Raw genomic sequence first — 469 nt, forward strand, 5'->3', positions numbered from 1 at the left:
CAATGACTAATATCTGCATGACGTTTTGGTATGGGTTTGTATAGCATTAGGGATGATATCATTGGCTATTAACTGCATGACGTGTCGATATTGTATAGTATTAGTGACGGCATCGCTGTCAAATATGTGTATGCCGTGGGAACTGTACAATATTAATGATGATATCTCTGACTGTTATGTGTATGACGTTTTGGTATGATAATTGTACACGCTTATCGATAGTATTATTGGTATCGTTATTGACTGTATCATCTATATAATAATTTGTCACAGGAATTGTATCGCATTAATGACATTTTCTTACTGACATGCATGACATGTTGGTGTGGCAGCTGTGCTATATTAATCATAACAACTCTAGAAATAGAATTAAATCAGTTAGCATGATAATCCCAACTTGACATCTATATCAATAAATCATTTTCACTACCACATCACACTGCCAAATACCACCCAATACCCACGTAAT

At 34.8% G+C, this 469-nt stretch overlaps 1 protein-coding gene across 1 annotated transcript in view; it reads right to left on the reverse strand.

The window, feature by feature from the left end:
• Positions 1-469, reverse strand: part of LOC119594793 (hemicentin-1-like) — a gene marked incomplete at its 3' end in the record, with an annotated part of 75,652 nt that overhangs the window by 7,958 nt on the left and 67,225 nt on the right. The window lies entirely within an intron of this gene.

This window comes from Penaeus monodon, chromosome 34 (genome assembly GCF_015228065.2).
Source record: "Penaeus monodon isolate SGIC_2016 chromosome 34, NSTDA_Pmon_1, whole genome shotgun sequence".
NCBI lineage: Eukaryota > Metazoa > Arthropoda > Malacostraca > Decapoda > Penaeidae > Penaeus > Penaeus monodon.